Below are 15948 nucleotides of genomic sequence, written 5' to 3'. Positions count from 1 at the left end.
CAGATGACTGCAAACTGGGCGCCATAATCGACTCTCCAGCCGACACAAGCATCCTCCAAAAGGGCCTCATAGAAACAGACAACTGGTGCCAGAGCCATGGCCTCAAGCTAAACGCCAAAAAGTGTATAGTCATCCCCTTTGGCAAAAACAGTGCCCACAAATTACCACATAGGTGGTAATCCATTAAGTACAGAAGAAGTAATTAGGGACCTGGGGACCCAAGTTGATAGCAGTCTCTCATTTGACAACCACGTGGCCAAAGTGGTTAGAAAACATTTTATATAGCCCACCTAATCATGAAAGGATTCACATCTAGATCAGGGGAGGTCATCGTGCCTCTTTACTCATCCCTCATCAGGCCCATAATTGAGTACAATGCCCCTTTTGGGATGTACCTTACCAGACACCTGCAGCAACTGGAAAGACCCCAAAAGTACCTCACCAAGAGGATCAAAGGGCTCAAACAGATGCCATATGCTGCCCAGTTAAAGAAACTCCAGCTCTACTCAGTGGCATACCGCCTGTTCAGAGGCAATCTGTGCCTGACGTATAAAGCCATGTCTAACCTGGAATTAATGGACATGCTGCACCTCAGAAAATCCAAATCCTATCGAGCTACACGCTCGAGAGACTTGAACCTCAGCACTAAAATAAATAGGACATGCTTGAGGGACAGATTCATAACCCAGAGGCTCCCTTCACTCTGGAATAAAATCCCAGTCCAGGTTAGGCAGAGTCCCTCATTGACTCTCTTCAAGAGGAATCTTCATGAGTGGATGGGAGATCATAGGTTTACCCCGGGTATGACTTCTGTGTCACTGTTAGACAGAGGCACAGTACACTAACCTCAAAAAAAAGGCATAGCAAAATTAATTTAAAATGGGTGGCAAAAGCCAAACACATTCTGGCTAGGCTTATAAATGCCCTAGGGCAGATAGCCTAGTATGAACCTATGAACCTATCCACCACGCAGGTTTTTTCTTTTATGAGGAACTTACTTTTATCCTGTCGGGTACAACTGAGTCAATGCAGCTGTGAAGGTGTTTATACAAGGTTTGGTATAAACCTTGGCATAGGTATCCTTGTCATCAGTAGGGATAGGAGCTATGAAACTAGTAATATCTTCTTTTAAGAGATTATAGTATAGCTTTGAAGAAATTCTTTAGTCTAATTTCAGCTGGGGGAGGATCAGACGTGATTGTTACTTCTAGTCTGACTGACATATGGTCATATCTCACTAGAGATGACTGTACACTTGGGGTGGTGAAGTGATCACTCATGTTTGTAAACACTAGATCCAGAATGTTTGAATCCCCTGTGGGGGGGGGGGTGCACAGGCAACTTTACTTTATCATTATGTGGGAGTGCACAGGTAACTGCTTTATCATTATCTGAGGGTGCACAGGTATGTGTGTTTGCAAATAGTTTTACCTCATCGTCATCATCATCAGCCCCCCTTTTCCCATTTTTTCTACATGGGGTCGGGGTATTGTGTTAACTGTTGCCAACTCTCTCTATTTAGTGCCACACTCCTGCCTTCTTCAACACTCATGCCTGACTATCGCAGATCTTCTTTCACACAATCCATCCACCTCTTTGCTGGATGTCCTCATTTCCTCTTACCTTCTTCCCTGTCTGTCCCAAATCTTCCTCACCAGATTGTCTTCTGCTTTTATGCACATGTGCCCAAACCACCGTAATCTGTTCTCTTTGATCTTTCCTGTAATTGGAGCTACTTTGGCTTCTGCTCTTATGTCCTCATTTCTTTGTCTGTCCCACAGTGTGCATCCTACCACCCTTCACAGGCACTTCATTTCCATCACCTCTAGTTTCTTCACCTGTTCTGCCATTACTGCCCAGGTTTCTGTACCATACAGTAGTACTGGTCACACTACTGTCTTGTACACCTTACTTTTCAGCTTCTTTAGCATTCTTCTGTCATAGACTACACCTAATACTCTATGCTAGTTGGTTGCAGCCCTCCTGGTTCTAACTTTGACCTCTTCATTCAGACTACCCTTCTCCTCAACCACCCCTCCCAGATACTTGAAGCTGTTTACCTGTTCCACTATCTTCCCTTCTATCTGTGTTCTCAGCTTCTTCTGATTTCCCCAGTTTGCTGCCATTACCGCCATCTTATCTGTGCTTAGTTTCATCCCGTGTGCCTTCAAATTTGCATTCCATTCTCCTATCCTTTGTAAAGTTCTAGCTCAGAGTCTGCCTGCACTGCCACATCATCTGCATACAGCAGCTTTGTTGATCCATCCCCTCAAGCCTGTTTGCTAATGTAGTCCATCACCAGTATGAACAGCAGTGGGCTCAGAACTGAACCCTGATGTACACCCACTCCCACTAGGAACCCCTCTGTGAGCCTGAACACTGTTCCTACTTGAGTCATTGGACAATAATATATTTGCATCTCTCATATGGCCTTATGTTAAAAAAAAAGTGTTATGCTTTCTGTGAACATATGGCAGTTTATATGGTACCTCAAGGGTCTTTCATCCTATAGGTCATTGAAGGTAAGGTCACATAGAGCTTACATACCTTTAAGCAATTTGCTCCCAATCTGCATGTATTAATGAGTTTTGAAGGGGTATAGTCCGTGGTATCAGTAGACTCAACATTCTAATTAAGCCACATGTCCATTATTTAGGTCCTTCTACAATTTATATGACAAATTATCTACTATAGGCTTTACAGAAGGACCCCAAGGTATACTCTCTGCCTTTAAAATGTTTAAAACCTCAGTACAAAATGTATTTACATACAATAACACCAGACAGTCAAGAGAGAGAACAAAAAGAGAAAACATTAGTTTACTACAGATAACCAAAAATTAAACTGACTCCTATTAGTTCCTTCCAGTTTATCAGTCGTCTGAAGAAGAAACTTTACCAAAATTAGGAAAAGCTGACTGCATGGTGGTAGAAATGAACATGCATTATACAAAAAGTATTAATTACCTGTGTTTTCAGTCTGAAGGCATCCCTTGACAGTACTCAAGGCCAAGCTCGTCATAGGAGAATATTTCTGGAATATTCTCTGTGGAACTTAGAGACACAGTGTACATTGACAAGTGAAACATTGCAAAAAATACAGGGGAAAAGGCCAGTTCCCTAGTTCAAGAAGTACAGACCAGAAGTGCTATATAAGTGATATGATACTGTGAAGGCAATCGGTACGCAGCTCATATAGACTTTAGCTACACATCCACTCTGAATAACAGTACCACCACAATTCAGACATAGCTTTATTGGATAATAACTTTGCGTACAGAAATTGCATTACATGCCATTGTCACATGAGAACACATTCCTTTCAGGAGACGAAAATCGCTTAACCTGAATTAAATCTATTGCTGCGTGCCTGATCCATTGTTTTTTTATGTTTTTTATATAATTCATTGTTGTTAGCCCTTCCGGAGTAGTGCTATGGTATCAAGCCATCCAAATGTGACTCCTTTATGTGGTAATACCTGACAATCTGCAGCTGTTATTTCAGTTTTAGATAAGATATTACACTGTCCTTATAGAGGTGCATAACAAGTGATTTGTCAGTGTTGCAGTGATATCATATTCAGTCATAGTTGGGTCTTAATCTGTTGCAACTAAATGTTTGTATCTTTGAAGTGCCTTGTTTTGTGTAAAAAAAATAAAATTATGATTCTTGTAGCATATAAGAATTATTATTATAGACACATAAATATGGGTATATATACAGAAAGAGAGAGAAAATACACACTCATGTAGATGTGCACTTAACCCCAGCACACAAATTAAATTAAAAGTTCAGAATATACTGTTGTAACACAGCACTGCATAAATGCCTGACATGCTTATTTAAGCTGTGCAGGTAGTGATGCAACCTAACAGAAGCTTGTAATATGGCAGAATTACATACTTCTCTTACTCCAAGAATGCAAAGCCTATATGGGACTCAGATGAGTAGTCACATGTAGAAATGTGTAACAAGCACAACACGGGTCAGTAAATTTCTAAAATACCCCCACTGTAACCCTAGAGTGTCTAGGAAAGAAGCAACAGGGGCTATAGGTTCATAGGTGTGTATTAGGCTAATGCCCCTGGAGCCTTTACAAACCTAGCCCATAGGATTACCCTGGCATCGTGCCACCCGACCTTAGTTCCCAACGCCTCTGTTGAGTAAAGCCACTGGAGTGATCGCCAGGATGAATTTTCTATTTCCCATAGATAAACAGGTTAATAAGTAAGTAAATATGAAAACCTACTTGGTTGCTTCTGTACGACAAAAAAAATGAAATAAACCACAATGTTGAGAGAATTATAACCATTGAAGAGATGTGCTACCTGGAGCTAGCCTGATGAAGTGAGTTTTGCTTTTGTAGTTGTCTCTGCTTATATTCGGGAAGTTTAGCTACTATAACTTATTGGTCAGTCACTTATTAAGAGAAGAATAGCCAAGGGGAAAAGACTAGATGGATTTATAAATTTTTTTCTTCATTTGCTATTTAGTTAAAATTATTTTATGTTTTATGTGAAATGTATTATCCTTCTGAATATTTAAATAGCAAAGTTTGCATAACTTATTTTTGTTAATTAAAGTATTTTTATGTATTTACATGTAAAAAGGTTGTGGGTGGTCATCATCTACATGTTTATTAATTGAAAAGAGAATATTTATTACTAAAGGGTGACAAACTGGTTGCACCAACATGTTATTGGCTAGGCTGTCCTGCTTCACAATATCATTTGTGTTTATAATTATTTGGCTGATTAACAACTGTAAAATGGTAATTGGGAGGTTCCCAGACCGGTAATCTGTGGCAGTAACAGTTTACCATGAGTCATGACAGAAGGCTGCAGTTCTGAACAATGGTACTACACTCCAGAGGGTGCCATCCATCAGGTGAGACATTAAACTAAGGTCATACTTGCCTGAGTTGGTGGTAGCTCAGATGGATGTAAAAGATTTCACATCAGTTATCGAAAAGAGTTGTGGAAATTCCCCAGTGCCCTGGCCAAATTTCCCCCTAGTAACTATGAATGTCACCTTAGGACTTCCATGAAAAGAGGCCACTGAACTAACTTAGTCAAAAGGAGTAAATTAAATAAATAAATAAATAAGTAAGTAAGTAAATTAATTCAATTAATTAATTAATTAATTAATTAATTAATTCATTCATTCGTTCAGTCATTCAGTAATTAATTCATTAATGCTACCAGCCTTCCCTGGAAGCTAGTGTGTGTGTGTGTGTGTGTGTGTGTGTGTGTGTGTGTGTGTGTGTGTGTGTGTGTGTGTGTGTGTGTGTGTGTTTAAGAAGTTTTTATAAGGAACATTTACTCTGGGTAAGTTAACAGTGGAAGTCACCAAAACTTAGTCCTGAGAAAGTTGTCTGAGGAGCAAGGCCAAAGACTCCACTGAGTGGGGCATTCAAGGAAGAGCCTGATCTTTAGTGCAGATGGTCAAGACCCATACCCAGGCCAACAATGCATATTTCCTTTATGCTATTGTGGCCATAGAAAATGTAGGCAACCTATTGTGGAGTAGGTTCCCTTATAGGCTCTCCAGAATCAGTGAAGTAGCTGGTTCTCCTTGGGACCAACAAGTAAAAACAAAAGGAAAAGCCTCTGTTCGAAGTAATCCACTGCTGTATTCCTGCAAGTATTTTGCAGGTAGACCGCTAACCAGAGCAGAATGTGTACATTCTCAAAATCAAGCAATGAAAACACAAAGCAATCCTTTAAGCTTTAGGTTGTCCAATTTATTCAAAATAATGTGTTTTTGTCTATCAGACTTCAGCAAATAAAATGATTCTTCCTGAAAAACCATTACAATTCTAGTTATTTAAATAACCCTGAAATGGTGGGTGTGGTAGAAAACAACACTTACGATTGGAGGTAAGGCTGTGGTTCCTGATTGGCTTATAGGTGGGCCTGCTCTTTGGAGGGATGTCAAGTTCTTAATTAGAATAAGAGTCATAGACTGGTTAGGTTGTTATTCACCTCCACCTCCTTGTAAAGGAAAAAGATTCATTCACAGTGTTATAAAATAAGAAAAAAAAAAAAACAGTTTTAAAAGTCTTTTCTAACAGAATATTTTAGCCTTTGAAAATCTGTTTATTTTTGCAGTTTCATTTGAATAACACGTGTGTTGGGGTCAATATAAACATTAAATAAAGTTTGACCACTTTTATGGGGTGTCATCTATCTATACAGTGAATCAATTTGAAATTAAAGTGGAGTAAATAAAAATGGTATAATAGGAGTGCCCATTTTATGAGGCCAGAGTTAACTAATTGAAAGATATAGCCAGTATTAATGTATTTGCTCCTGAACTGAAGCTTCTTCAGATTACAACAACTAGGGCATTAGAAAGGAAACCTATAACAATCAGAGAATCAAAAATAAAATGCCATAAAAAAAAACTGTGGTGGGTAAGTATTAGTACAAGTAAGCCAGCATTGCCTAGAATGGTTCAGCAGACCTTTTTTTGCTTGCCACCAATGTGGTTGTTTTTTTTTACCTGTAAAATATTGTAGAACCTATTGGTGACAATCTGTATGGAAAACCTAAAGTCTAGGCAATGATTGATCAGTTGCTTGAGTTAATCTCAAGGGTCTGGTTTTATTTTCACCCCATTTCAAATAGCCAGTATACTGTGGTGGCCAATCTCATATTTCCTTGTGCCGGTCATCTGCTTATCACACCTGATACTCAGGCCACCAGCTTCCTGGCTGTGGAGGATCCTAATTTAAATGTAGGGATTTGGGATCAGACCAAAAATGCAAGGCAAATTCCAGAACCTGTCCATTTTTTGTTTGAATTAATAGAAGATCCTATACTTAGATTTTTTGAGCTTCTATGAGCTTATCTACTTGACATTAATGTAGCACAGGAAGCTGGTTAACATGCACATTGCTTGAAGGTGCTTCCTGACTACAGTTCATCTCTGGTTCCATGCTTCACAATGTTTTGATATTTACTTTCTTTTCAGTCTAACTGCACTTCACCAACGGCAACTGAGATGACAGAACAGCAGATTTATTAAAATAGATGCAACTTTTTTGAAATATTTTTGATTAGTCTCAAACATTTGTTTTTTACAACTTTTTTAAGAATTATTTAAAGTATTTTTATTCTAGTTTTGCTACAATTTTGTGTTATTTTCATGGTTTATGCAGGTATTCTGTGTAGTTTTTTTTGCAATTACTGCCTGTCACTTTAAACTGCTTTGCCTCTCCTTTCCTTCTTAGCTCATTGTGTTTTCTGTATCCTGTGAACTTACTGGTCTTTTTAAGCTGAGTACTTGTTTATTTATTTATATTTGTTGACCGGGAGTGTCCGACTGGATGTAGGTCCATTTTCAGCGGAGGCCCGGGGAGAAAAGCTCCACAGTTAAAATAAATAGACAGTAGTTACATTGGATTAAAGCTTAAAAACAAGTGACACTTATTTTCTGACAATTTATTTATTTATTTATTATTTATTTATTTATTTATTTATATTTTTCTGCTGCATATATCTGAAGAAGTCTTAATTGTAAGATGAAAGCGCTAATATTTTTTGGTAAAGTTGTGTCTATTTTAATAAATCTGCTGTTCTGTCGTCCCAGTTGCTGTTGGTGAAGTGCAGTTTGGCTGATTTTTTTTGCTATTTTTTCGGTCTAAAGCATAGAAATCTAAAGTTTACAAGCAGTCATCCACCCCTACCCCTTGGAACAAAAATGGCAGGTGGGAGGCTTCTACCAATTTGCTCCTAATGCCCTTATTCATCTACAAAACATCAACTGGGCTGAATTCACAAAGATGGCAATCAAACACCTGTTAGCTCATAAATGGATTATTGATATGAATAATAATAATAATAAGAAACTAGAAGTACATGAGCAGGTCTTTAACATACTGTTAGCTTAACTCTCCTGCATTAACATAAGGACACAAGTAATATACTCAGAGCTACATTCCTAACTCACATTTAGCTAAGTAATGGCAAGAATTCTCTATATTATTGTAAGTTTTTTTTTTTTTTTCAAAACAGGTTTATTGTTTTAACATACAAGAGAAATATCATAACAATTTTATACAAGTAATTAAAAATAGATATGATTATAACATTCAACAAAACAACTAAAGTATTTACAAAGACATCCACTACAATCAGATCAATTAATTAAACTAAAATACCATGCTATTGAAATTAGGATTTTTTTAACAAATTTTGTAAATTATCCCATACAATATAATAAGATGTTTTTCTAGTTGTTCTTGACCTAATTGTGTTTATTTCCATATGGCACACTATATTCATAACATTTTTAAATTCATTGAACGAAGGAGGTGTATCTGAAATCCAATTTCTGGTTATTATTTTCCTAGCCACTGCTAGAATAGACCATAACAAGGGAAGCTTAACCTTTTTAACACTTTGAGGTACAGATGTGTTGAATAATATAAGAGATTTAGAAATAATGAAATATTGTAAGCTTTTTTGATGGATGAGATAAGAAATTGTATGGCACTTTTGTACAGCTGTAAATAATTTAGTTTTATGTTCATGAACATGTACTGTAAACCTATAATACTTAACTCAACAAGCATTTCCATTTTGTCTGTTGTTTTGATATGTACTTCAAGAAAAATCAAAATAAAGAATTTTGAAAAAAAAAACATCATCACCATAGATACTCTCTTAAGGTTTATTCTAGTCTTACTTATTAATCAGGCTGGAAACCTTATTCAGAACAGATTGTTTTAATTCATGTATCAGAGCCAAGGTCTACAAAAATGCACAATTCAGAATTCAGGTATAGTTTCCATTGCAACAAAGTACAATAATAATAAAGCAAGATATTATTTTATTTTATTTTTCTACATTTTTTGGCTTTGTCCAGCTGGGTTTAGTCAAAAACTTATTTTCACTAAAAGCCCAGGGAGAAAAGCTCCAACATATTGCAAACATTTTAAAGAGACATTCAATAACACACATAAATAGATATTAAATACTATACATTAACAATAATACATTAATTTGCTAATTTAATTACATTCATATGAAATAAATGCAAAACTATTGCAGTATAAAAGATACTTATGCATTAGTAGATGATGAACATTGTACATTTGAAGAACTGTATTAATGGGTTTGTCAAACAGAGAGTCGATCTTCTGACTAGTGGTTAGAAATTCAAAGAAAAGTAGATGAGGGTTTCAACTCAGTAGGACAGAAAATGTTAATATTGTAGTTAAGAGGTGGTGGGTTATAAAGCAGGTTCAAAGAGGATGATATATACAGCTATCATAAGGTTATATTAGAAATATACAGGTGGGGTGAGCAGTGTCACAGATCTATGCATATGGTGGGGAGATGATAGTAGAACTATTCAGGTATTGGTGAAGACAAGTTGTAGGGAACAGGATTCTGAATGAAGAGAAATGATTTGATAATATGACAAGCTGAAGTTAATTGTGGCAGTTATCCTGAAGGTGTACAGGAGCAGGTACATTGATTTGATAAGTGAAGTTTTAGTTGTGTTTTAAATGAATTTGTATTCTGAATGGATTTCAGTGATAGTGGGATGTGGTTCCATAGTTAAGCTACACAATTATGGAGAGTCATTCACATTATTAGATGATTTGGTTGTAGTGATTACTGTTTTTTCTCTAGAGCACAAAATTTTGTGGTTTACAGAGAAGTCTGTATAATGTAGCTAGTTGAGAAAGAATTAGGTGATGTGGTAGTTCTAACCAGTTTAATTCTCCGAGGGCTATGCATTAGTTTATTCTGCTATTATAGTTTGCTACAAATGTGGCTGTTTTATTATAACATTGTTCAAGTTTAGACAAGTTTGTGACTTAGAGGTTAGTGAAGATTGGGTCTGCATAGAGAAAAGATTGCAGTAAGAAAATAAATGCTACCTGTCTTTTAGCTATTTCAATCAGGTAGGTTTTTAGTCTGTATAATGCACCTAGGTTTTGAGAAGATTTTTTTAACCACACGAGATACATGGTGGTTGAATTTCTACTGATCATCTGTGATGACACCTGTCATAAAAGGAAATATTGTCAGCCTAGCTATCTGGAATTTTGTAAATATTTATATGTCATTTGTGAATATTAATATGATTTATATAGAAGTGTGACAGAGGGAGATACTGCCAGCACAGCTGTCTGGAACTTTGTAAATGATTATGTCAGTTGTGAATGTCAACATGATTCATATGCTTACAAATGTGTTAGAACCGTATGTTACGTGTATACCAAAGTGCTGGTACAGAAGTATGTGTGAAAAGGGTTTGAACAGTACTGAGCTTAAAGATGTATCCACAGTGTACCCTACTGGAAAAGAACAGTAATGTATATGAACTATTGTAATTGTGTAAATGTATATGTTTTAACAGTGGGAACTGGCACATGGTAGGTTAACTTGCAAAACTTTAGCAAAATAGTTGAAATTAAATTGTTTTATAACTGCACTATAAAAGGGATGTTATCTTTCAGTTTCAGTGCAGCAAGGAGACAGGATGTCTAAAACTAGGGAACCTTCTTCATTATTTTGTAAGTGTTTTATTGTTTTATGTCTTCCTGCAGTTGCAAACATCAGAAGGCTATGTATTTTTCACAGGGAGATGCTAAATGCTAGCATTTTTTTAGCAATGGTGGTTTTTGAGCTTTGGAACTGAAGTCAGGTGACAAAATGTGATGTCATGCTGCAAGTATCCCAGCAGTAATATTTGATATTAATTTAGGAACTCTCTGAGAAAGTGAGTGTACATTTTATATTTTGTCTTTGACCAGGCAGTATCCGCTGGAAACATCCACTCACCACATCTGTCTTGCCTTGCTGTAAGTAAGTTAACTAGGGTACGGTAAACTCTTTTAGATATAGTTAGGAATATAGTAAAGATTAATTTAGATGTTTCCTGTATTTATTTGAGACTGGCCTCCAATGTTGTTTTAAATACTTCATGTGTTTTTGAACTTTGAAGTTACTGTGATGATTTACTATTTTCTTGTTCTTTTATTATTTATTACATATATTTAAACCTATCTTTGTGGCTGATATTTGTGAGACATATTTAAGCTCTGAGAGTACTTGCATATTTATTTGGTATCAGTGTGCAGGCCACTCCAAATAGCCTTGCTCTTGGTCAGACTACCATTTGGATTAATAGTAGTATTACACAGTAAGATTGGGCACCCTTTGTTAAGGGCCTTAAGGTAGCTGATAAGGGGTTCTGGTGGCAGTAATAACTACCTTATAGTCTGGGCAGAAGGAGCAAAGCTAGTAAACCTGTGCCAGCCTTTCCCAGGTGTGTGTGTTTGTAAAACAAATCTGCAAGAGTGTGTGTGTCAGCTACTTGGGCAAGGACACAAAGCACTGGTTGTACAGACAGAGTGTTGGAGGACTTGGCTTGGAACCCTGGCTAAGGACTCAGCTCTATAGCTGTGCCAGTGGGGAGTCATATTGGGGATCTGGAGAAAGAGGGAGAAACCAGTCTCAGACTGACTGTGGTCTCTGTGTGCTATTAAGGGAAATTGCACTTTACTGTGTGTGTACTTGTCATCCTCCTGGTGTGTACGTTTCCCACTGTTGCCATTGGTGAGGATTGAGGCTCATTGATTACTGGGCCAGTGCTGGGGCAGCACAACACCCAATAATTTTGTATGGTTTACTTGTTCTGTCATGCTGTTGGCAAAGATGATAGCGACTGTGTTTTTGGGTTAAGAGCAGTAGTTTAGATTTTTGGAGTTAAGCAGTAGCTCTGAATTATTTAACAATGTTTCTGTCAATAACAAGGATTGCTGTGTAAGGTCTATGAGTTTCGAGAGAGAATGAGAGATTTGGCCAAGAAAATTAAGGCAGAGCCATCAGTGTATTAAATTAGGACATAATTTTATGTTGCAGTGTAGAGGTCAGTGATGAACATGTTAAAAAGTATGGGGCCTTGTATAGATCCTTGTGGAGCACCAGTAGTTACTGCCAAGAAGGTAGAAAAATAATTTTTCCATTTCAATGCTTGTGCTGTGTTTGAGAGGTAGCTGTTAGCACGGGGTGTGGGGGAGCTGCCTCCCCTGAAAAAACATTGTTTTTGGATGTGGCTAGATTTGTATAAATTTCCTGTTTACCCCCTCCACACACACACATCCTCTGCTAATTATATATATACCATCTCCAAGATCACATATCAGCAGGGAAAGGTATAAATCCTTCCTTAGAATAAATTAAATTTTGTCAATATTTTTGAGTTCACATATTTGTACATTTTAGTGTTTTGTGACCCGCGGTGGTGGTGCTGTGGTAGCGTTGTCGCCTCACAGTAAGACGTTGTCCGGTTCAATTCTCAGCTAGAGCGTCTTCTGCGTGGAGACATGCGTGAATGGGCGTACCTTCATTGAAGGTAGTGCATCAGGGCTGGTAACTCGGCACATAAAAATCAACTACCAATCATTAGTGGACCGGAGTTCCGCTGTGGTGACTCCTAACTGGGAAAAGCCGAAAGACACAACAAGTGTTTTGTGCATTTACATGTTTATTTTTAATATAAATTGTGTAGATATTAGTGTGTTTAGATATTTATGAGTAGACCTATATATCTATGTATATATATATATATATATATATATATATATATATATATATATATATTTTTTTTTTTTTGCTTTTGACTTGGCTTGCTCTTATGTCCATTTTCAGAGACAGAAATAATTTTATTATTCTAGAGATGCAGTTCTGTTAAAATAATCAACTTATTAGTAATTAAATTGAAATATATGAATGCTGTAGAATCTTCCCTTCAGGTGTGACGTTACATGTATGCCCACATTAAATGCTATGACTTTGCACCCTCTGCTATGATATTGAAAGCTGGTTGAGAGGTATGGAGAAATTTCAACATGTTTTATATGTTATGTGGGAGGAGAAGAGTATACACTCCATGCAGGTAGCAGAAGTATATGGCAGCATTTTGTTAATTTCTCTTAAGAGTAAACATTACTGTCTTTCTTCATGGATTGCTGCAGGTGAAAAAAAATGGCTGTAATTTAAGATTTCCTTTTTTAATTAATCTTACAGTGAGTGGAGCATTGTGTTACTGAAAATCACCTCTCAACCTATTATTTGCCCCCCCCCCCACACACACACACACACACATTTTACCCCTCTCCACAGCTATCACTTGTTTCTTGCAGCTAACACACCTGGTCAATTTCCTTCTCCCGACCCCAAAGCCCATGTATCCATTGATAGAGTGCGGAGACATAGATCTCCATTCTCCATAAAGTTGTATAGTTCCCAGATTTTGCCTTACATTTTTTGTCTTGTCCACCTAAAATATTTGATCTGATAAATCACTGAGGTGAAATGTCAGTCAATAATGATAGACATTAACAGTTTTATACTTCTCTTTATTTTTTCTTCTGAATATTTATGTCGATGCAAAATCTTATTATTTATTTATTTTATTACTTTTTTGTTGACTGGGGTAGTCCATTTGGGTTATGGTAGTTCCTTTTCAGCAGATGTCCAGAAAGAAGCTGTAATTAAAAATCAGATACTTTTATACACTAGATATAAACATAAATGTTAAAAGTTATTTTATGGGTCTACAGTAAGGCAGCTATAGTAGAGAAATGTGCAATCATTAAAATAAATGGATCATATAAACACAAGACAAACTGACATTATTATTATTATTTTATTATTACTATTATGATTATTATTATTATTATTATTTTATTATTATTATTTTATTATTATTATTATTTTATTATTATTATTATTATTTTATTATTTTATTATTATTTTATTATTATTTTATTATTTTATTATTATTATTGTTATTATTATTATTATTATTATTATTATTATTATTACTAGTAGCAGTAGTGCTAACATTCTAAGTGTACTAGAGTTATATTTAACAGAGTCCCTGATTTTTTACCTTTGACCCTCGTCATTTTTGGTGTGTCTACTCCTGTCCCTGATTTTTGAAAGAAGAAGCTGAGAGTTGTGGTTGGACGGGCAGAAGCTGCATGCATTCTGCTGCTTCCATACACAGAGAGGTGTCCCTAAAAACTATGAATAAAACAAGCAAAGTGGGTAAGGACAGCTGTAACAACTAATGAGTCCATGGCATGGTTAAAAAATTAGGGACTTTATACTAAGAAATGTTTTAACAGGGTGTAGTCAGAAAATTAAATTTTGTACTCACATGCTGTTACTGCTGCCCCCACCAACCCACCTGATAGTTCAAAAACTGACATCCCCCCAGCACTTAACAAGTGTTTGCATAACTTTCTCTCTCAAATTATATATACATATATATATATATATATATATATATATATATATACATTTTTTCAATCTATGTAACTCCTATTGGATATATTAATTTAGACAGTTGTGGACATAGTATGGCCTAAAAAAATTCATGGTTTCATAGGATCATAGGATCATAAGAGGTTATTAGGCTAATGGCCCTGGGCATCTTACAAGCCTAGCCAAGAGTTTATGAGTTTACCCCCAAAATGAAACTTCAGTCAGCACCTGTCACCCCTGTGAATGAGGGACAAAGGTGGAACCTCTGGGACAGATTTGTGATTTCCCATCCACTCATTAAGGTTGCACTTGAAGTGGGTCAGCAAGATACTCTGTTTGATGTGTATGGGAAGTCTATTCCAGAGACGGAGCAGCCTCTGGGACACAAACCTGTCTCTCTAGCAGGTTTTGTTGATGTTGTATATTAGATTCAGGCCTTTTGAGTGGGTAGTGCATGAGTTAAATTTATGGATATGGAGCATCTCTAGAAGGGCAAACTCCGAGAGTGCCTTGTAGTCGAGACACAGATCACCTCTGGGCAATCTGTATGATACCAAGTAGAGTGATAGTGATTTCAGCTTGTCCGCACAGGATAGGTGTTGGAGGCCATGGATTCTCTTTGTGAGGTATTTCTGTGGCCTTTCCAGTTGGTTCACATGTTTGGAGAGGTACATACCAAACAGGGCATTATACTCAATTATTGGTCTAATGAGGGAGGAGTATATAAAGGTAATAATCTCTTTTTTCTGGATGAAATCCCTTTACTTATGAGATGAACCAAGTAAAAGGCTTTTCTGACCACTGCACTACATGATGGTCAAATATGAGATTGTTATCAACCTGAGTACCCAGGTCTCTTACCACAGGTTGTGTGCTTAGGGGGGTGCTGTTGATGTGGTAATCAGTAGGGGCAGTGTTTTTGCCAAATGGTATGATGATGCATTTTTTGTGTTTAGCTTGAAGCCATGACTTTGGCATCAGTCATTAGTTACTGTGAGACTCTCTTGCAGTATGTTAACATTATTTGGGGAGTCAATGGCACTCAGTTTACAGTTGTCCACAAACTTGGTCAGCCATAGCCCTTTTGTCTTTACCTGGATCTCTGAGAAGTAGAGCCAAACAGTAGGGGTCCCAGGATAGATCCCTGGGGAACTCCACTAGTGACAGGTCTGCTATCAAAAGTGGATGTGCCTGTTTTGACCTTGAGAGTCCTGTCAGTGAGCCAGTTGGCCACCCACTTGATGAGATAGGGATTTACACTAAGTTGTGTTAGCTTTTCGATGATGCCCGATTGGGGGATTGAGTCAAAGGCCTTGGCCAAGTCAAGGTAAGCTGTATGTATTGACTTTCCCTCATCCAGGGCCTTGGTGACAGTCTCAAAGAAGTCAACCAGGTTCAACAGACAAGATCTGCCCTTGACGAATCCAAACTGGGTGGGGTTAAGTGCTTGGAGCTTGCCTATGTCCTTGTTTACGAGATCCATAATAATATGCTCCATGGCTTTGCAGATCAGACTTGTTAAGCTAATGGGGCGATAGTTTCCCGGGTTAGCAGTGGCACCAGGGATGACAACGGCAGTTCTCCACTCTGCTGGAATGAAGCCTGTACTTAGGTTGTGGTTGAATAGGGTGCTCAATGGTGAAGGCAGTTC

This window comes from Protopterus annectens, chromosome 4.part0 (genome assembly GCF_019279795.1).
Source record: "Protopterus annectens isolate FY-2018-M chromosome 4.part0, PAN1.0, whole genome shotgun sequence".
Classification (NCBI taxonomy): Eukaryota; Metazoa; Chordata; order Ceratodontiformes; family Protopteridae; genus Protopterus; species Protopterus annectens.
Note: the sequence above shows the minus strand (reverse complement) of the source record.